At 49.5% G+C, this 21,962-nt stretch overlaps 1 protein-coding gene across 1 annotated transcript in view; it reads left to right on the forward strand.

The window, feature by feature from the left end:
* Nucleotides 1–12,268: 12,268 nt before the first annotated feature.
* Nucleotides 12,269–21,962, forward strand: part of RC3H1 (ring finger and CCCH-type domains 1) — a 39,537-nt gene continuing 29,843 nt past the window's right edge. The window contains exon 1 of the mRNA XM_056108611.1: nucleotides 12,269–12,340. The gene's annotated coding sequence lies outside the window, so the exon portion shown is untranslated. The remainder of the gene's footprint in view (nucleotides 12,341–21,962) is intronic.

The raw sequence follows: 21,962 nt of genomic DNA on the forward strand, positions 1-21,962 counted from the left end.
AAATACCCTTCCCACTGTACTATTGCTCTGGCACCTAAAGCTAATATTTTTAAAACGTAGACAAGTGAATAATGCCAGTGCAAGCACAAATTAAAAACAACACAGGGGACTGGGGTGATAGCACAGCGGGTAGAGTGTTTACCTTGCACGTGGCCGACCCAGGTTCGATTCCCTGTTTCCCTCAGGGTCCCCTGAGCACCGCCAGGAGTAATTCCTGAGTGCAGAGCCAGGAGTGACCCAAAAAGCAAAAAATAAATAAAAAATAAAAACAACACAAACCAAAAACATAAGACAACAGAGGGCCCAGAGGTGGGTCACTTGCCTTGCAGGGTCTTGACCAGGCTTCAGTCCCCAGCATCCCACTGGGTCCTCCAGAAATTGCCAGGAGTGATTCCTGAGCACTGCCATGTGTGGCCCTAAGCCAAAATAAATAAATTCATAAGATATAAGATGCAAATGGGGGCCGGAGCGATAACACAGCGGGGAGGGTGTTGGCCTTCCATGCAGCCGACCCAGGTTCGATCCCCGGCATCCCCTAGGGTCCCCCGAGCACCGCCAGGAGTGATCCCTGAGTGCAGAGCCAGAAGGAGCCCCTGAGCATCGCAGGGTGGGACCCAAAAAGCCAAAAAAAAAAAGATGCAAATGGACACTTCTTTAAAGAAGATATGCAGACGGTTCTCACGGAATAAAATCAATAGCGTAGGAGCTAGAGCGATAGCACAGCGGGGAGTGCGTTTGCCTTGCATGCAGCTGACCCAGGTTCGATTTCCAGCATCCCATATGGTCCCCCGAGCACTGCCAGGAGTGACTCCTGAGAGCAGAGCCAAGAGGAACCTCTGAGCATCGCCAAGTGTGACCCAAAAAGGAAAAAATAAATAAATAGCATTGATAATTAGTGAGTGCCCATGGGAAGGGTGAGGTGTTGCCTCACACCCAGGAGAACCGCCTGGGTGGGAAGACTGGAAACACGCGTTGGTGAGGAGGTGGAGAAAAAGAGACTCCAGGGCTGGTGACGGGAAGGGAATCAGATGGAGCCCGGGTGGGAAATGGTTTCAAGCTTCCCTGAAAAAAAGGAAATGGAAATTCCATATGACCCAACAATGCCACTTCTGGCATTTTTCTGAAGGATACAGAAGCGCTGACAGGAAAAGCGATTTAGTCCCATGTTTTCCAGTAGCTCCGTCACTGTGGCCACTTCCCAGAGTCGGTGTGAACGGATGAAGCAGCATTCACCGAGAGACTCATGTCTGCTCTTTGAAAGCATGAAATGGTGGGGCCAGAGTGATAACACAGCGGGGAGGGTGTTTGCTTTGCACGCAGCCAACCTGGGTTCGATCCCCTGCATCCCTTAGGGTCCCCTGAGCACCACCAGGAGTGATTCCTGAGCACAGAGCCAGGAGTCAGTCCTGAGCAATGGCTGAGTGCTGAGTGTGTCTCCAAAACAAAGTAAAACAAACGGGATGAACCTCACCCCAGAGTGGACCAGCAGGAAAACCCAGATATGTGGGAACCCATGACTGAGATCTCCAAGTCCGCTCGGATCGGGACTGAGCCTCCTCCCCCCAGGTCCCCAGTTTTTCCAGTAGCTTGTCAGCCACACCCACAAACTGTCCCCAGCGCCATGTAATCTCATCAACGACCAGGATCCAGAGACTATAAAGTAAAGGTACCGGAAGAGAGTGACACAGAAATTCCTGGACATTATATTCTATCCATAACAAGCAATACAAAACAAATTGTCTAGCACTGCCTTTTGGCAGGTTTGAGTGGTGGTGAGACTAGTGTTGAGAAATCGAATGTAACCAAAGTAGAGAGAGAGTATGGGGGATATTGTCTGTCACACAGGCAGGGGAAGGGTTGGAACTGGGTGTGTGGGGGGGTGGGCGTGAGGTAAGGGGGAAATATTGGGGATATTGGTGGTTTGGAAAATGTGCACTGGTGAAGGGATGGATGTTTGATGATTGTACGAACGAAACTCAAACATGAAAGCTTTGTAACTGTATCTAATGGTGAATCCAAAAAAGGGGGGGGGGAAATAATGAATTAATAAAGTGAAATTAACATTCTGAATAAAAAAAAGTAATGTGGAGTTCATGGTCAATTCACTCAGCTTAATCAATGGCTGAATAAATAGCAGTACTCCTACGTTATCACGGTCATGGTTCTCCCGTTGTTCATCAATTTGCTCGAGCAGGCCCAGTAATGTCTCCATCGTGAGACTTGTTTTTACTGTGTTTGGCATATTGAATACTTCACAGGGAGCTTGCCAAGATTTGCCGTGCGGGCGAGATACTCTCCGTAGCTTGCTGGGCTCTCCGAGAGGGGCGGAGGAATCGAACCCAGCTCGGCCAGGTCGGCTGCGCGCAAGGCAAACGCCCTACTGCTATGCTATTGCTCCAGCCTGCTCCTACATTATATATATATGTATATGTATATATATACATATATATAAAGTAAAAAAACCAAAAAAAGATGAAATTGTACCTTTGGGGACAGAATGAAGGAAACAGATGGTTATGAGAGAAGAGGGAAGGGAAGGAGAGAGAGAGAGACAGACAGAGAGAGAGAGAGAGAGAGAGAGAGACAGACAGAGACAGACAGAGACAAAGAGACAGAGAGAAGAAAAGCACCTGCCATAGAGGCAGGGGGTGGGGGGTGGGGGTGATGGGAAGGAACCTGGGACCCCTGGTGCTGGGAAATGTGCCCAGGTGGAGGGACGGGTGTTGAAACTCTGTATGACTGAAACCTATTCATGAACAGCTTTGGAAGGGTCTATCTCACAGTGATTCAATTAAAAAAAAAAGTTTTTTTTAAAGAAAGGTGGTTATACTAAATGAAGTAAAGAAGATGTAGAAGATAATAAATTGTTGGATGGTTTCACTTTTGTGTGGAATGCAAGTAGCTAATACAAATAAACTAGCAATAAATAATAAAAAGAAGTCTTAGGTTTAGTGAAAATCTTGAAAATCCCCAGAGTGGGGAGAGGGGAAGGAACGAATAAAGGGTCTTTGGTGCTAAAGGTGAATCTGGATCTTTGGTGTTAAAGGTGGTGACAACTGGGGCTGGAGCGATAGCACAGCAGGGAGAGCATTTGCCTTGCACCCGGAGGACCTAGGTTCGATTCCCAGCATCCCATATGGTCCCCTGAGCACCGCCAGGGGTAATTCCTGAGTGCAGAGCCAGGTATGACCCCTGTGCATTGCCAGGTGTGACCCCCCCCCCTCCCAGAAAAGATGGTGACAACCATACACAGTAAGAACCTGGGGAGACAGGTCAAAGGTTGGAGTGCACGCTTCCACTTCCGGTGTGGGAGCTCAGGCCTGGTCCCTGTCACTGCATGGCTCCCTGAGCATGGTTGGCGGTAGCCCCCAATTATGGTTTGGTATGCCCCCAAAAGATCATCATAAATAAAAATAATCATAATTTTTAAATCATAGGGCTGGAGCGATAGCGCAGCAGGTAGGGTGTTTGCCTTGCATGCAGCCGACCCGGGTTCAATTCCCAGCATCCCGTATGGTCCCCCGAGCACCGGCAGTGATAATTCCTGAGTGCAGAGCCAGGAGGAACCCCTGTGCATCGCTGGGGATGACCCCCAAAAGGAAAATAAATAAAGGAATTTTTAAAAAATCATAAAAATAAATAAAAACCAAAATATCATAAAATAAAAATATACATGCTAAGAAATTTGAAACAAAACTTCTGAATTCTTGACTGTAAGTGCTAATAAAGCATGACTTGGAAAAGAAATACAAAGTATCTCTTCAGTGCTTTCATATAAAAAATAAAATAAGGGGCTGGAGCGATAACATAGCAGGTAGGCCGTTTGCCTTGCATGCAACCAACCCGGGTTTGATTCCCAGCATCCCATAGGGTCCCCCGAGCACCACCAGGAGTAATTCCTTAGTGCATGAGCCAGGAGTAACCCCTGTGCATCGCTGGGTGTGATCCAAAAAGAAAAAATTATTGGGCTGGAGTGATAGCACGGCGGTAGGGCGTTTGCCTTGCATGCAGCCAGCCTGGCCGAGCCAGGTTCAATTCCTCCGCCCCTCTCAGAGAGCCTGGCAAGCTACCGAGAGTATTCAGTATGCCAAATACAGTAACAAGAAGCCTCACAATGGAGACGTTACTGGGCCCGCTCGAGCAAATTAATTAAAAAAATAATAAAATAAAGTAAAAGGAGGCCTTTAAAAATGATGTTTCATCCAGAATATGGTGATGGGAAAGTGTAATGGTGGTGGGATTGGTGTTCGAATATTAAATGTAATCAAATATTGTGAACTACTTTATAAAAATTTAAAAAATTTTAAAAATAATAAAAACGCCATTTCTTATAGCCTTTAGTTGAAAGTGGGAAACACTCTCCCAGGGGACCTGGTTCTCCACCCTTGCTGGGTCCTGAATGCGTTCTCGTGTTCCTTTTACTTTATCAGATATCATAAACCCAGAGCATTAGGAAAATCTTCCTGTCTCTGGACCAGCTTCCCACTTGGTCTGGTATAATCATCTGTTTACACAGCAATTACTCATATGGACTTGCTGATAAATATTATGTCTGTGCTGTTATTTGGTGATTCCAGATTACTAATTCCTTGGAAGGCGGGAGCCCTGTCTGCTAAAATGTTGAACCCCAAACATCAGTCACTACATGCCAAGCTTTGAATGCTACCTTTGAATAAAATAATAAAAATATACTTTCCTAGGACTAGGAGTGATAGCACAGCAGGGAGGGCATTTGCCTTGCATGCATCTGACCCGGGTTCGATCCTCGGCATCCCATAGGGTCCCCGAGCACCACCAGGAGTGATTCCTGAGTGCAGAGCCAGGAGTCACTCCTGTGCATGACTGGATATAACCCAAAAAGCGCGCACACACACACACACACACACACACACACACACACACATAAACTCACACTTTCCCTGTAGTACTGTAGAACTGTATCACTGTCCTCCCATTCCCTAGCTCTGAGAAATAAAATCTCTCCTCTTAAAAGACAGGGTTGACCAACAGCAGTGAGGGTGGGATGGGGGACAGGAGCCAGATCCAGTCCACCAATCACCTCTTTGCTTTTTTTACATAAAGTTTTATTAGCACACAGCCCTGCTCATTTGTTTACAAACTGTCTGGAGCTATTTTTTCCTTGATGACAGAACCCAGTAGTTGTGGCAGAGGTCAGGAAGCCTGCTGAGCTGAAATTAGTTACTATCTGGCTGTTTATTTAGAAAGCTTGGGTGGTTCTTAACACACGCGATAAGCTAGAGTCATCAGCAGAATCCCCAGAGACAGAACAGGAGCCGGAGCAATTTATGCATCCCCAGAAGGGAGACTTAGCAATGCCACTTAGTACCTGGTACGATTTCAGTACTCTCACTCATTGACGGTTCCACTGAGATGCAGCATTGTCCGAGGTCATCTCCATACCTTTTCCCATTTTTCATCTCCAGGAAACCATCTTAGGTACATTTTAGTGTTTTGGGGATCATACTTGGTGCTCAGGTACTACTCCCAGCGGTGCTCAGGGGATCAAACCTGGTCTTCTGCACCCAAAAGCTCCCTCTAAAATATATATATATATATATATATATTGCTAAATCACTCTGCAGAGCCTGGCAAGCTCCCCGTGGTGGATTCAATATGCCCAAAACAGTCACCATAACGGGTCTCATTCCCCCGACCCTGAGAGAGCCTCCAATATGGCAGCGTTGGGAAAGACGAGTAAGGAGAGGCTACTAAAATCTCAGGGCTGGGATGGATGGAGACATTACTCAAGTAAATCGATGAACAACAAGATGACAGTGATACAGTGATACAGTGATTGCTAAATCACCATCACATGAAGTTATCCATGATCGGGTTTCAGTCATAGAGTGTTCCAACACCCATCCCTACACCAGTGTACGTTTCCCACCACTAAGTTCCCCAATTTTCTTACTCCACTCCCACTCCAGTTTGTCTCTGGCAGAGAGTTTTCTTTTCTCCGTCTCTGTCTCTCTGTCTGTCTCTGTCTCTGTCTCTGTCTCTCTCTCTCTTTCTCCCCCTCTCTCCCTCCTCCCCCCAGCCTTTCTTTTTTTTCTTCTTTTCTTTTTTTGCTTTTTTTGGGGGGGGGGCTGGAGTGATAGCACAGCGGTAGGGCGTTTGCCTAAAAAAGTGGCCAACATGGCCGACCCGAGTTCGATTCCTCCGCCCCTCTCGGAGAGCCCGGCAAGCTACCGAGAGTATTCGATATGCCAGACACAGTAACAACAAAGTCTCCAGTGGAGACGTTACTGGGCCCGCTCGAGCAAATCGACGATCAACAGGAGGGCCTTTACCTTTACCTTTACCTTTTTGGGTCACACCCGGCATTACATAGGGGTTGCTCCTGGCTCTGCACTCAGGAATCACTCCTGGCGGTGCTCAGGGGACCATATGGGATGCTGGGGATCGAACCTGGGTCAGCCACGTGCAAGGCAAATGCCCCACCCACTGTGCTATGGCTCCAGCCCCGCCCCCCCCCAGCCTTTCAGTCAGTATGGTTTGTGGTTTAGGTGCTGTAAAGTTATCATGTCTACCATTTACCTACTTTCAGCACTCGGTTCTTGTCCAGAGTGATCATTTCCAGCTGTCATTGCCATGGGGGTCCCTTCTCTATCCTCAGCAAAGCCCCTAACCACCACCCCCACTCACCTCAGGTAAATTTCATAATTTTTATTTTACAGTAAAGGAAGTGGAAACCGCCGAGCTTAACCTGCACACACTCCCACGCTAGTTAAGTAACGCTGTGAGGTTTGTGCTGGGAACTTCTGCCTGTCCCAGACTCACGATAAGTTATTGGCTGGAAAGAGACTGGGGTGTTGAGTACAGTAGACTTGGGTGGGAACCCGGCACTCCGTGGACCCGTGAGCATTTGCCAGGAGCAGCCATTGAGCACAGAGTTGAGAGTAGGCCCTGAGCACAGCTGAGTGAGCCTCTCACCCAAAAAATTTTTTAAAAAATTGGAGGATGGCTCTCTCTCACCCCCGAGACGTGCTTTTATCTCTGAGAGAGCTGAGAATCTCTCCTGCAGTTAACTTGCTGGCCTACGCATATTTCATAATCATTCTGAGGCAAGAAGGCTGATACAACTTTTTCAAATTTTTGGTTTTCACTTTTGGCCCACATCCAGTGATGCTCAGGGGTTACTCCTGGCTTTGCACCCAGGATTCACTCCTGGTGGGTTCAGGGGACCCTGTGGGCTGCCGGGGACCGAACCCAAGTTGGCTGCATGCAAGGCAAGCGCTTCACCTGCTGTAACTATCACTCTAGGCCCCCCCACCCCTAGGCTGGTATAGCTTTGAGAAAACACTGGAACATTCAGATAAGACTTCATTTCTACCCGGAGGATAATAAAAGGGAAATAAATGTATTGAGTAACCTGGAGTTGCACTTTCATTTTCCACGAGCTGTCTGCCATAGGACATTTTCCTAATTGGTTTGTGACCTGTCTCTCGGGGACAGGGGTCATCTTTCTTCCCAGACCGCTGACAATATGACAAAGAACTGGTAAGACACCCCCTAAGTACAACCTTAGGCAGTGTTCAGGGGAGCCCATGGGATGCTGGGGGTCAAACCCAGGCCCTACCTGGTGTACTATCTCTTCAGCCTATTATTGCTGCAGTTAGTGTAGCCTGGGATCTCTCTATCTCTCTGTCCCTTTCTCAAACACACACAATTTTACGAGTTCAGATATTTATATACCTTTATAATTTAAATTTCAACACATATCTCACTTAATCTTATTTCACTTAGGAAGTAGGGATGGAAGTCTCCTCTTCATCTTGCTTGGTTGTATCTTCCAAAATCTGGTTGTGGGGTTTTTTTTAGCTATCCATGACATGCCAAACTTAATATTGCCCTAAGTGTCCAGGACTGTCCCCAGCTTGAGGTCAGGGGTTACTCCCAGTAGTGAATAAGGGACGATGTGCCACTGGAAATCGAACTCAGGGCCTCACATTTGCAAGGTAAATGCTTTGATCCCTGAGCCACATTCTCAGTCCTGTAGTTTGATAATTAAGTGGGAACTTACGGGGCTGGAGCGATAGCACAGTGGGGAGGGTGTTTGCCTTGCACGCGGCTGACCCGGGTTCGATCCCCAGCATCCCATAGGGTCCCCCGAGCGATGCCAGGAGTGATTCCTGAGCATCGCTGGGTGTGGGTCCCAAACAACAAAACCAAACCAAAAAATAAAACATAAAAGACACACATCTTCCCCTTGGTGGTGGACTTGAAGCTTCCAGAATTCTGAGCCAAGTCCTGTTGGACCAGTCAGCGGAACCACCAGTCAGTGGAACTGATGATGTCAGCACTAGCAAACTACTCAAAAATAAAAACCAAAACCTTGAGTATTCTAAGTTTTGCCTAAGGGAAAGTGAGAATTTGTTTTCTCTTTTTTTCTTCTTCCTTCCCTCCCTCCCTCCCTCCCTCCCACCCTCCCTCCCTCCCTTCCTCCCTATTGTCTTGGTTGCTTTGGGGCCACACCCTGTGATGCTCAGGGATTCTTCCTGGCTCTGCAATCAGGAATCACTGCTGGCAGTGTTCAGGGGACCCTATGGGATGCTGGGGGTCAAACCCAGGCCCTACCTGCTGTTCTATCTCTTCAGTCTATTATTGCTGCAGTTGTGTAACCTGGGCTCTCTGTCTCTCTGTCTCTTTCTCAAACCAACAATTTTACAAGTTCAGATATTTATATAACTTTATAATTTAAATTTCAACACATATCTCACTTAATCTTATTTCTGCTAATCCCAACACCCTAAAAACAGACTTATTAGATAATAGAGCAAAAAACATTGAAACAGCAAAATTTGGGAAAAAAACTAATGAAATACACCTGCTAGAATACTTGAGCTGTTCATGTGGGGGTAAAATACAGAATCTCTATTTCATTCCTGCAAATAACCATATTATCTTTCTTCTAAAGAGAGTCAGTTTGGGAGCTGGAGTGATAGCACAGCAGGTAGGGCGTTTGCCTTGCATGAGGCCAGTTCAGGTTCAATTCCCAGCATCCCATATGGTCCCCTGAGCACTGCCAGGAGTAATTCCTGAGTACTGAGTCAGGAGTATCCCCTGTGCCTGTCGGGTGTGACCCAAAAAGCAAAAATAAAATAAAATAAAAAATAGTTTCAAGAGACATGATTCTCTGTATTGTGTATATCAGCCTCACTAGTTGAAAGCATACAAACCATCACATAGATTATAAACATGGATTATAAACACTCGCTTTCTTCAAAGCTGTTCTTCTCATTGGTCAAATGTTCCTATATAATTCTCTCATTAAAATGTATCTTGAGGGGCTGGAGCGATAGCACAGCGGGTAGGGCGTTTGCCTTGCACGCGGCCGACCCGGGTTCAATTCCCAGCATCCCATATGGTCCCCCGAGCACCACCAGGAGTAATTCCTGAGTGCATGAACCAGGAGTAACTCCTGTGCATCGCCGAGTGTGACCCAAAAAGAAAAAAAAAAAAGTATCTTGAAGAGCCCCTCTATTAAAAAAAAAGTCTTAAAAATAAATAAATAAAAATAAAGGCCCTCCCGTTGATCGTCGATTTGCTCGAGCAGGCCCAGTAACGTCTCCATTGGAGACTTTGTTGTTACTGTGTTTGGCATATCGAATACTCTCGGTAGCTTGCCGGGCTCTCCGAGAGGGGCGGAGGAATCGAACTCGGGTCGGCCATGTTGGCCGCTTGTAAGGCGAACACCCTATCCACTGTGCTATCGCTCGGAGAGCCCGGCAAGCTACCGAGAGTATTCGATATGCCAAACACAGTAACAACAAAGTCTCCAATGGAGACGTTACTGGGCCCGCTCGAGCAAATCGATGATCAACGGGAGGGCCTTTACTTTACTTAAACTGATATATAAAAGATATATTGATTTTTTAAAAATAACTTTCTTCTCAAAGAATTCTGAAGGGAATTTACCACAGAGATACAACTATTAATAGTTGGAAGAAATTTTCTTATCTAGATTGCTTGTCATGGAAGTCGGGTTACTTGCTTCTCCCAAACAGGGAAGCTTCCTTAGCAATAGTCACTAAAACCTACTGTTATGGAAGGTTCCCTAGGAGTAAGGAGGGACGAGGAAAAGCAGGAGGCCTAATCTGTTTTTGTCTTTTCTAGCAGGACCACCCAACCCTGCTTGGTCTGAGCAGAGAAAGGTTGATCCAAGGGGTAGCTTGGAGATTAGCATGCACCAACCACCCTCTGCGGTGGCAAGAAACTCGTTCTTTGCCAGGCTTCAGTTACTAATTTAGTGGGCGGAAGAGAGTGTTACAGATTGAGCCAACTTCAAAGTGCTCAAGTCCGATCAATACAAAGACATCAATAGGTCTTCTCTAAAGAAGTCGCCGGGTACCGCTCAAAAGAAGGCGTCCCTGTTCAGAATTTAGGAAGCTTGTGTGTGAAGTGTTATTTATCAATCATACGGAGATGATTGATAAACAGTGCTTGCATGCATCCAGTTCAAAGGCAGAGGCTTCTCGGAACATAATCCTTTTCTTGGTGCTGGTGATGTCTGCATGATGCATGCGTTTTTGCACGCATGTATGAGGTATGCAGTGAATAAAGGGCAGGGAAAACAGCGTTGCCAACCCCTTGGCCAATGCCTGCAGCTAAAAGAGGTGGAAAGCTCAAAGGAGCGGTGAGCAGGCTGGCTGAGGCCCCTCTCCTGGCTGGGAAGCCTGGGTTTTCTTTTGCAACGAGGCTGGAATAACGAGGCGACAAATCTTTCTATTTCTCCTCCTCGCTGAAGAGCTAAACGGGTCTCCCCCGGGTCTCGCCAGTGACTCCCTGAACTCAGCTGGTATCTTTGGCATCACCGAGGATCAGCTTCCCATGAGTCACTGGCTCACCTTTGCAGGAGCGGGCTCTTCCCTTGGCCTGTCCACTCGCAGATGGCTCTCTCTCCGGGTCCCCTCCCGCCCCCCACCCCGGCCTGGAGAGAGACTCTGCAGGGGCGCGGAGCACGGCCTTGGCTCCTTGGGGTACCGCGGCTGGATGCTGGGGGGTGACGGCTGCGTGCAACCCAGGACCTGGGGAAGCCGAGGAACAAACCCAGCGCGGGGGGCCCGGGGGACGGGGGGATGTGCCCAAAGGAAGCGGCAGGAAGGAAGCCAGAGCTCAGCAGGCCACGGGAGGTAATGCGCGCGGTCCGCTGGGAAACGCCGGGACATCTCCAAGTGTCACCCTTCCCGACCTGGCCGCTGGCCCGCCGGGAGGGCGCCGGCGGGGGAAGGCCGGGAGGAGGACGGCTGGACCAGTTCTGCGGCTCAGGGCGTGGGGGCGAGCCCGGGAGGCCGGGAGGCCAGGAGCGTCGCCAGCCTCCCGGCGGGCGTTGGTGGCCGGTGACTCAGAGCTTTGAGTCGCGCCCGCCGCTCGCCCCGCCCACCCGCCGCTCGCCACGCCCTTCCCAGGCGCTCAGCACGCTCACCTAATTCTAGCCCCGCCCACTCTTCGCTCGCCTCGCCCAGCCGCCCCAGCACTCGCCCCGCCCACCTACCTCTCGCCCCGCCCACCCGCGGCTCGCCTCGCCCTGCCGCCCTGCCGCCCCAGCGCTCGCCCCGCACACCACCAGCCGCTAGCCACGCCCACCCAATTCTAGCCCCGCCCACTCCTCTCTCGTCTCGCCCTTCCCCCGCACTCGCCCCGCCCATCACTCGCCTCTCGCCCCGCCCACCTACCTCTCGCCCCGCCCATTCGCCTCTCGCTTCGCCCTTTCCCAGCACTCGCCCCGCACACCCCCCGCCTCTCGCCCCGCCCACCTACCTCTCGCCCCGCCCCCCACCGCTCGCCTTGCCCTGCCGCCCCAGCGCTCGCCCCGCCCACCCGCCTCTCGCCTCGCCCTGCCCCAAGCACTCGCCCCGCCCACACACCTCTCGCCCCGCCCCCCGCCGCTCGCCTCGCCCTTTCCCAGCACTCGCCCCGCCTACCCGCCCGCCGTCGCCCCGCCCCCGAGGGGGCGGAGCCTCCCTCTCCTCCGCCCCAGTCTCCGGGGCGGGCCGGCGCCCGAGAAAGAGGAAGGGGGACCCGGACAACGAGCGCCGGGGCGGCGGGCGGCGGGGCGGCGGCGGCGGCGGCGGCGGAGGAGGAAGGAGAGGCGGCCGAGCACCAAGATGGCCCCTGCTGCAGGAGCAGCCTCGGCAGCAGCAGGTGGGAGGCCGGAGGCGGCGGCGGCGGCGGCAGCGGCGGTGGCGCTGGCCGTGGCCCGGCGGCCGGGGACCGAGCCCGAAGCGGCGGCGGCGGCGGCAGCGGCGGCGGCGGCGGCGGCGGCGGCGGCGGCGGGCGCGGGGCCGCGGAGCTGAGAGGAGCTGCTGCTCGCACGGCGGTGAGCGGCCCGGGCGCGGCCGGGAACAATGGGGGCGGCTCGGGCCTGGCTCGCGCGGGGCCGCGGCGGGGCGCCCGGGCGGGGGCGGGGGCGGCGGGGCGCCGGGGGGGGCGGCGGCGGCGGGGGGCGAGCTCGGGGCCCGCGGCGGGCCCCGGTGCAGCCCCGGGGCCTGCTGGCGGGCGTTTGCAGATCTTTAAAAAAAAAACTGTTCTATTTTTAGCCGCGCGGCGGGGACCGGGTTGACCCGGTGGTTCCGGCCCCGCGACCCCGGCCCGGGCGGCCCCCCCGCGGCGCGGGTGTCACCCGGCCCCATCCCAGAATAGTCGGTTGCTCTGGAAACAAAAGCCCCCCCCCCCCCCCCCCCCCCCCCGGTCGCCGCCGCTCGCCGCTCGCCGCTCGCCGCTCGCCGCGCTGGTGAGAACTTTTCTGGGCCGCGCGAGCAGCTCGGAATCGCTCCTGCGCCGCGGGACCCGGGGTGGGGGGCTGGGGGGGTGGGGGCGCCAGGTGCGACCCCCGCGGGGGCCGCCAACGCTCCTTGGCTCTGCAAAGCTCAGGCCTCTCCGCCTTGACTTACTTTGGAGTTCCAAATGTGCTTTTTTTTTTTCTAACGCATGTTTGCATGCAGTACCCCCAGCCCAGTGCGCTACGCCCGTTGGTTTTGCAATGCAAGGCACCCAGGGCTTAGTTAACGCGATATGCCCATTGCTTTTTTTTTTCCCTCCTCTTCCTTCTTTCCATCCGATTATGTCCATCGCTTTATTTTCTTTTTTTGTTTGTTTGTTTGTTTTGGGTCCCACCCCGGCGATGCTCAGGGAAGGGGTTCTCCTGGCTCTGCGGCTCAGGAATCACTCCTGGCGGTGCTGGGGGGAACCCTATGGGATGTCCGGGGGATCGAACCCGGGTCGACCCCGGGGCAGCCGCGTGCAAGGCGAACGCCCTCCCCGCTGTGCTATCGCTCTGGCCCCCGCCGGTCCATGACTTTTTTTTTTCTTTATATATATATATATAAATAAACTTTTCCATCATTAGAGACCACTAACTGCCCGTTGGATTTTGAGGGTTAGGGCGTCCCGGGAGGCTCCTCCTTCCACATATTATTATATATTTGCCAGTCTTGAAACTTCAGTCTAAATATAAAATTTCTAGGCGTTTTCCACGCCTACCGGCCAGTACGGGGGTTGTGGGGGGCTGTTTGATTTCCACTTATTTCATTGTGAGTTTTCCCTACCTAGGTGTGCAAATTTTTAATGTAAATCTGGGTGCAGCCGGGAAGAGTGAGCGTTCAGTGCCAGGGTTCTTGTCTGCTCTGTCTGAAGAGGAAGATGGGTTTGTGCAGAGAAAATGTCTTTTTTTTTTTTTTTTGGTTTCTCACCCATTTTTCAGGGTCAAGTGTCTGTAAGCGCTGGCTTGTGTTCAGGGTACACAGGTCTGTTGAGTTGTTACTTCCAGCCACGGTTGCTACAGTAAATTGAGTAGCAACTGAATAAAGACTGGGGTCCCCGCTGTCACATTTTATTCAGGTTTGAGGTCTGATGGAGGAAGATAAATAATACCTTTCGTTTGATAACTGGCATAAAAAATGTTGCCAATAGTTTGATTTATTTTATTTATTTTTGCTTTTTGGATCCCACCTGGCGATGCTCAGGGGTTTCTCCTGGCTCATGTATTCGGGAATCACTGCTGGCGGTGTTTGGGGGACCCTATGGGATGCCGGGGATCGAACCCGGATCGGCCACGTGCCAGGCAAACGCCCTACCCACTGTGCTACACTCCAGCCCCAGTTTGATTTCTTTTAAGGGGTGAGGGAAAAAAAGGTTTTCACCTGGCTTCTGCTGGGGTGAATTTTCTGGGGATAAGTGTTCTCGAAAGACACCCTTTATTTTTTTAAAAGTGTTCAGATTCAAGATTTTGTAAAGGCTGAATTTTGTTAGGCTAGGACAGAATTCTCCTAACATCCATTTTGGGATTGTACTTAAATTTTTATCGGTGGTCCTAAACCTTTTACGTTAGGATTTTATATATTGTAATTGGTTACTGTGCTTTATTGCAGAAAAAAAAAATTCCCGTGAGTCAAGGATTGATTTCTCATACATAATATTTTTTCGCCTGAAAGCAAAGATTGTTTAAATGAAGTTTTTGTGTTTGAAATTGGATATTGACCAACCAGCTCGTGGGTTGGGTCTAAGTCCTTATTTCTGTTTTCATTTCTGTGAAAACTATTGTAATATGTACTCCCCCTCATTAGTATATTGTTACTATCTGTGTTCTAATTATTTCAGTTCACATTTTATCACATAATATATGAGTGCCCTAACAGGCATTGGGATTTGTGTTTTCTTGCAATATTAAAAATTGATATCTTTGATTCATTTGAAAAGATTGAAAATTGTTTTCACATGCTTAAGTGAGTAAAACTATCTCATTTAATCCTCCTGGTGATGATGTCATATTGGTGATTTCACGTGAATAATCTGAGACCAGGGAAGCTAAATAACTAGTAAAAATGCCACATAACGAATAGGTCAAAGAGCTTACTGGAACCTGGGTCACATGACAATGGAATGGTGCTTTCTCACTGAAGCCCCGCCTTCATAGACAGATGCCTGGCTTTGGCTCTGAACGATGTTTGGTAATAATGCATTTGCAGTGAGTCCTGTTGGGCTTTCAATTACCATTGTTTGTGCCCTATCAAATACTCACTTTTAAGTTCCTGAGGTATTTATTTACTGAGTGTGGAATAAATATTTATTTTTTTTAAATTTTGGGCCACACCCGGCAGTACTCAGGGCTAACTGCGCTTCTGCACTCAGGACTCATCGTGGCGGTGCTCAGGGGACTTTTATGGGTGCCAGGGACCAAACCCAGGTTGGCCCTGTGCAAGGCAAGCGCCTTGCCCACCATTGGACAATCACTTCTGCCCCAACAAGAAATACTTTTTTTTCTTTCCGCAGCTCTGAATGCTATAAATACAGAAACTCCTAGCAGAGAAGCAAGACAGTTGTGTGACATTGCTTTCATTTTTTTCTGTGGCTCTTGATTTGTCATGTCAGTAGCTACTAAATTGTACCTGACAGGTACTTTGAAATACTTCAAAGGATTCAAAGAAATTTAAGACTGACTTCAGTAACAATACAAATACATTCGGTGACGCTAAGTTTGGTGCTTGAACACGTGAGATGCTTGGCAACTTTTTCTCTTCACGGTTTTGTTTATTTTATTTTGTTATCAGGCCCTACATCAGTTCTAATTTTACGGCATTTTTTGATCTTCGCACTTGGGCCTTGAGGTGAATGGGATGTTATGGGTCTGCTCTGGCGTGCCTTGACAGTGGTTTTTAGTCAGCAGAGTGACGAATAAGCTGATGAATGATCCTGGTTTGGTCAACACCTTGGAGCAAGCTGTTCTTTGGCAGGAATCACTGACCTGGTTTAGCTTTGGGTCTGTCAGTGCTCGGGAGTTCAGGTATTCTTTGGGGTTGGGTTTAAGTGGATTTCAGTTCTCCAGCTCTTCTGCTTCAAAGTGGATCTCGGGCTCGTCTGGGGAAGATCTTTCCCTTTAATCCTGGCATCTAGGTGGGGTCTGGGAAAAAGCCCGAAGGTCATGACAGAGATTCCTTTTGTCAGGCGTTTACAGAAAGGAGGTTTTTTCACGCCAAACTTGTTTCATTGGATCTTGACATTTTCTTGGTCGATAGTGTTGTGAAGTTTTGCTAATCGGGAGTAATGTTGCCCAAGATAACGTTAGTATATTTTTAGCCATTATTGGTTGCGCCTGTGCCTGTTTACTGCTTATATAATCTTGTTTACTTTTTAATGTAATATTAGTATTTGTACCTGATACTTGATATATGATATTTATCTCTATATGTAATATTTTACTTATGTAACAATGCTTGTCACTTCTTATCGAACTCGCACTGCTTTCCTGTTTGGTTGAATGTAGGGAAGGGAATTCTAGTAAAATCTGGATTCGCCATATGTACACTGTTAAGTGGACTGCAAATTTGCTTTGGTGTAGAGGAATAAATGTTTTAATGTTGATTCTTATTTCCTCTGATACGATTTGCACTTGTATGCTAGGACACTGTGCTTGAATTTGCCAAGCATGTTAGCAATGTGTGAGGCTGAAGTCAGTACATGCCTGACTGATTATTATTGTGGCTCCTTGATAATAATTTAACTTAGAATACATTTTGTCTAAAACTGCTCGCAAAGGCATGTGAGCATGGTAGTAGTGCTTTTGAAGAAATTCTGAGGTTAGTTTTATCTAAAATTGACCTTTATTTTCTTAACCTAAATTTTTTTTGAGGTAGGATTCAAGTAAGATAAAATTCGCCATTTTACAGTGTATTTCATAATATTTAGCAACTACCCCCCCTCTTTAAAGGTCCAAAACATTTTTGTTTTGTTTGGGGGCCACGCCCAGTCGTGCTCAGGGCTTTCTCCTGGCTCTGTGCTCAGGTATCACTCCTGGTGGGCTCGACAGACTGTTTGGGGGTGCCCAGGGATTGAACATGCAAAGCAAACACTCACCTTGCTATTGTTCTGGCCCCTCAAGACTTTTCTATTTTCTTTTTTTTTTTTTCTTTTTGGGTCACACCCGGTGATGCACAGGGGCTCCTCCTGGCTCATGCACTCAGGGATTATTCCTGGTGGTGCTCGGGGGACCTGATGGGATACCAGGAATCGAACCCAGGTCGGCCACGTGCAAGGCCAACGCCCTCCCCGCTGTGCTATTGCTCCAGCCCCGGCCCCTCAAGTCTTTTAGTTGAATCTGGCCCGATAGAACTTACCTATTAAGCAGTTACTTTATCCCTCCCTTTCACCTCCTGCTACCCTCCGGTAACTGTTTTCTGCTTTCTATCCTGTGGGTTTGATATAAAATTATTTGGAGCCAAGATTGAGGAAGAATAGAATGCACCGTTGAGATGGCCGAAAATGCCTTGGGATCTGCCGGCTAGGGATGGAACACCGCCTCATTCTTGACGTGCTTCCTCTTGGGATAGCAGGCATGCTGCCTGGGACACAGTGCAAGAAAAGTTAGAGCCACGGCACTTTGCAATTTCAGTTTTGATCACTACGAATCCCTGCGTGATTGCAGCCCTTTGAGTCTGACGTGTTGTACTTAACTATGTGCGTTTTAGGTTCCTCTGTGTACTTTCATGGCTTAATAGCTCATTTATTTTTATTGCTAAGTAGTACTCCATTGTTTTTGAGTAAGCATAAATCTTGTTTTTGGCCTGGGGGCCACAGCCAGCAGGCTCCGTTCTCAGGGATCACTCCAGGGGAAGCTGGGGGGTGGGGGGAAGAAGGGACATTGGAGGGCTGGAGCAATAGCACAGCGGGGAGGGCGTTTGCCTTGCACACGGCCAACCCACATTCGATTCCCAGCATCCCTTATGGTCCCCCGAGCACCACCAGGAGTAACCCCTGTCTATAGCCAGGTGTGACCCAAAAAGCAAAAAAAAAAAAAAAAAAAAAAAGGACAAGGGGCGCAGAGGATTAAACCCAGGTCAGCCGTGTGCAAGGCAAGCACCTCACCCACTGGGCTGTCTCCAGCCCTCAGTTTACATTTAATTTTATTTTTTTTATTTATTTTTGGCTCTTTGGGTCACACCCGGCAATGCTCAGGGGTTACTCCTGGCTCTGCGCTCACAAACTACTCCTGGAGGTGCTCAGGGAACCATGTGGGGCACTGGGGTCGGCTACATGCAAGGCAAATGCCTTACTCACTGTACTATCACTCCAGCCCCTATTTTTATATTATTATTATTATTATTATTATCATCATCCCGGCGATGCACAGGGGTTCCTCCTGGCTCTGCACTCAGGAATCACTCCTGATGGGGCTCAGGGGACCCTTTGGGAAGCCGGGGATCGAACCGGGTCGGCCACATGCAAAGCAAATGACTTTCCCGCTGTGCTATTGCTCCGGCCCCTCAACTTACATTTTAATAAAATTTAAAATTTCAGTTTCCCTGTCCCACCAGCCGCATTTCAGGGGCTCCGTAGCGGGGGCTTCCCTGTTGGCGAACAGCGACAGGCGCGTCTCTGGCCCCTCCTGAGAGCGTTGACGACCAGCGTCCCCAGATCAGTTCTCAGGGCACTTCCCTCTGGATTTGTGCGGAGGCTCAGTGGGCACCCCTGGGCCCCGGCACCCTCAGGATTTGAACTGAGCGTAGCTGGTTCTGAGTTTTCTGTTGGGCGGGTCCAGTCGGGATTCTGCTTGATGCCTGTGCGTGGTGGCCGATAGCATCACGTTGGCTCCCGCGTGGACACGAGTCCTCCCTGTGTTCACATTTCCCGAGCTCGGAAGTGGAGAGCACCAGGAGTTGCTGTGCCCCTCTCTGGGCTCTTTCGGTCTTTGGGGGGGAGGGGAGGAGGGGCATCCTCTGGAGGTCAGCCTGGCAGGACCACCCGACGGCCCGCTGCCCGGGGGACACCTGGGCTGGAGTAGGGCTTTATGGGGGTGTGGTGGCAGAGGTCATATCTAGGCCTTGTTCTGTTTGGGGGCCATACGGAGTAGAGCTTTTATGGGGGTGCAGTGTCAGGGGTCATTTCCAGGCCTTGTTCTGCTCGGGGGTCATACAGAGTAGGGCTTTATGGGGGTGCAGTGTCAGGTCATTTCCAGGCCTTGTTCTGCTCGGGGGTCATACAGAATAGGGCTTTATGGGGGTGCCATGTCAGTGGCCATATCTAGGCCTTGTGTTTGGGGGTCATACGGAGTAGGGCTTAATGGGGGTGCGGTGTCGGGTCTTATCCAGGCCTTGTTCTGTTGGGCGGGCCATATGGAGTAGGGCTTTATGGGGGTGCAGTGTCAGGGGTCATGTCTAGGCCTTGTTGTGTTTGGGGGTCATACGGAGTAGGGGTTTATGGGGGTGCGGTGTCAGGCGTCATATCCAGGCCTTGTTCTGTTGGGGGGGGCCATATGGAGTAGGGCTTTATGGGGGCATGGTGTCGGGTCATTTCCAGGCCTTGTTTGGGGGCCATACCTGGCAGTGCTCAGGGGTTACCCCAGGGCTCGGGGGTGCCATATGGGATGCCAGGCATTGAGCGCAGGTCAGCAGTGTGAAAAGGAGGTGCCCAGCCCGCTGTCTGAAGGCCCCCCACCTCGTTTTCCAAGTTCCCACACTGAGCGCGGACCGCGGTTGGCCGCTGAGATGCCTGCTCAGACAGGGGGCCACTTCTGTAGACACGACACGAACGCATCGTCGTCCTTCCCATTTAAGTACTGTACTTAAAGAAATTCCTAGGCTTTCGCCTTCATTTCTGAAATGCCTTCCCTGTAATTACTGCTCTTAAAACCCATGCTTTATATGTCAATTTTCACGTTAATTACCCCATCGATAGCAATTTTTGAGCTGTTTGGATTAGAGCTGTCGTCCTTTGCTTTAATCTAGCCTCTTAACTTCATTGGAAAATGTAAGAAAAAATAAATGTAAGGTTTTGCACATATTTAGAAAAATTGAGTTCTGGGTTTCTTTGGATTCACTTATTCGAGTCAATTTTTTTTTTTTAAACTGGCTTCAGGGGTCTTGGGTCCATTTGTTTGGGGGGCGGGGACGAGCTGTGCTGGGGAGGCAAGTGGTACTGTCCTGGGACCCAGCAGAGAGCATCTCACCGGAGTTATACCCGGAGGGGCCTGGACCCAGCTCGGCCACACCCGGCGATGCTCAGGGCTTATTCCTGGCTCTGCACTCAGGAATCACTCCCGGTGGTGCTGGGGAGGACCCTATGAGATGCTGGGAATCGAACCTGGGTCGGCCGCATGCAAGGTAAACGCCCTCCCTGCTGTGCTGTCGCTCCAGCCCCCACTATGAGAGATTTCAGGTTTGGATCCCCACCCCGCTTTTTTTTTTCTTATTTCTAAAATATTTCGTATGTTAGGGCACCTAAGCTTTACAGCAAACTTGAGAGGAAGGTCAGATGTCCCATCTAGTCCCTGTTCCCTCATGGGCACGGCATCTGTCAAAGTGATGAGTACATTTGTCACGGTTGGTAAACTTGGACCGTTGGCATTACACTTCAGATCAGGGCGTCCTGGTGGTGCGTGTTCTGTGGTTTGGGACAAGTGGCCTGTGACATAGATTCTTCTTCACGCTCTGCTGCCTTTGCTCATCTCTGTCAGATCAGAGTGTCTTGTAGTTGGGATCTAGTAGTAAGTAGGGTTTTGAGTACCAGTTTCCTTCTCTCTGGTTTTTTGGGCCACCCCCAGGGATTAATCCTGGCTCTGTGCTCAGGATTCATTCCTGGTGTTGCTGGCGGGTGTACACGGGAGGGGGGTGGGACCAGGCTAGGCTGTGGGCAAGGGAAGCTTCCAGCTCTTATGCTGTTAGCTCCAGACCCAGGAAATGTCTAAACTTTTTGTTGTTGTTTTGTTTTTGTTATTGTTTTTTTTTTGTTTGTTTTTTGATTTTTGCTTTCTGGGTCACACCTAGAGAATCACAGGGGTCACTCCTGGCTCTGCACTCAGGAATCACTCCTGGCGGTGCTCTGGGGACCACATGGGATGCCGGGGATCGAACCTGGGTTGGCCATGTGCAAGGTAAACGTCCTACCCATTATGCTGTTCCTCCAACCCTTAAACTTTTTTTTTTTAAATCCTGTCCCAAGAATTTATTTGCTCGTTTATATAAATGTTAGCTTTTTAAATTACATCCAGAATGTTATGTACAATACAAGGTTATAGTTCCATCCACATACTTTGGGAAGAGATCATCTTAAGGCCAAAGTTGGTTCTTCTTTCCTGAAGATATTAATTACTATGGGAAATCCGTGGGCTGTCTCAAATCTTCGAGTGTATTTCACCTGGAAGTTAATTTTCTGCTGAGAATTCTAACAGTGGTATTAGGGTTAGCCTTCGTTTATTTTTCTTGTCTTTTTTGTTTCCTGTTGTCAGTTTCATTTTTGTCAAGAGAGAGAAATATTTCCTCTTCTCGGAGGCAGTCCTGCGTGTTGGTTGCTATGGAAATGTCCCAGAGAACGGAAAATCCAGTTAAGGTCAAGAATAATGAGTTAAGCTCCTCTCAGGGGGCAGAGTGGGAAGAAATCCAAGATTTTTTTCCTCATGGACAATAACCTTTTGTTTGATATAGTTCCTTCCGGGGCAATATATGCTTTAAACTCATTCAAGGATCTAAGTTTTGATACCAGTTTCACAACTTATCTTCGGACAGTTGAATTTTGCAGAAATTTTCTAGCAGATAGGCGTAAATCATGGTCCAGAGCAGAGAGTTGATGAACTGTATTTTTTTTTTTTGAGAGAGAGAGGGGTGTTTGGGGGGTTTATTCAATGGTACCCAGATGTCATTGCTGGACCATGGCTGCATGCAAGCCAAGTGACTTAAACCCCCTGGACTATCTCTCTGATTCACTACTTGATAAGCTTTGTTTGAATCTGTGATGGCAAAAGTTCATTTAATAGTGTATATGTGTGTGTGTGTGTGTGTTTGTGTGTGAGAATAAGGGTGGTTTGGCCTCACCCAGCTGTATTCTGTCTCAGGGATTGCTCCTGATGGGGGGGGGGGTCATGTGTCACCAGGGGTTGCAGTGTGCCAGTTGTGTGCAAAGCAACAGCCTTGCTCTCTGGACTGTCTCTCTGGCCCCCACAGTCCCGATTTCAG

The sequence above is a fragment of the Sorex fumeus genome, unplaced genomic scaffold (genome assembly GCF_029834395.1).
Source record: "Sorex fumeus unplaced genomic scaffold, SorFum_2.1 ptg000226l, whole genome shotgun sequence".
Taxonomy (NCBI): domain Eukaryota; kingdom Metazoa; phylum Chordata; class Mammalia; order Eulipotyphla; family Soricidae; genus Sorex; species Sorex fumeus.